Raw genomic sequence first — 344 nt, 5'->3', positions numbered from 1 at the left:
TGCTCAGTGTGTCAGGCAGAATGTGTGGAGAGAGAAACAGATTTCAGGTCAACTATCCTTAATCAGACCAGTTCCGATAAAAGACCATTGAACTGAAATTTTAATGTTGCACTGCCTCAGAAGGCGGTGGGAGCGGGGGTCATGGGATGTTTTTTAGGTAGACAGATTCTTGTTAGGAAGGGGTATCAATGGTTATTGGGAGTAGATGGGAATGTGGAGTTAGAAACACAAACAGATCAACCCTGATCTTATTAAATGGGTGGAGCAGGCTCGAGGGGCCGAATGGCCAACCTCTGCTCCTATTTTATATGTTCCTTATAGATAGAATAGGTCATAGAATGCCT

The sequence above is a fragment of the Scyliorhinus canicula genome, chromosome 21 (genome assembly GCF_902713615.1).
Source record: "Scyliorhinus canicula chromosome 21, sScyCan1.1, whole genome shotgun sequence".
Classification (NCBI taxonomy): Eukaryota; Metazoa; Chordata; class Chondrichthyes; order Carcharhiniformes; family Scyliorhinidae; genus Scyliorhinus; species Scyliorhinus canicula.
The sequence above is the reverse complement of the archived record's forward strand: the minus strand, read 5'-3'. Positions refer to the sequence as shown.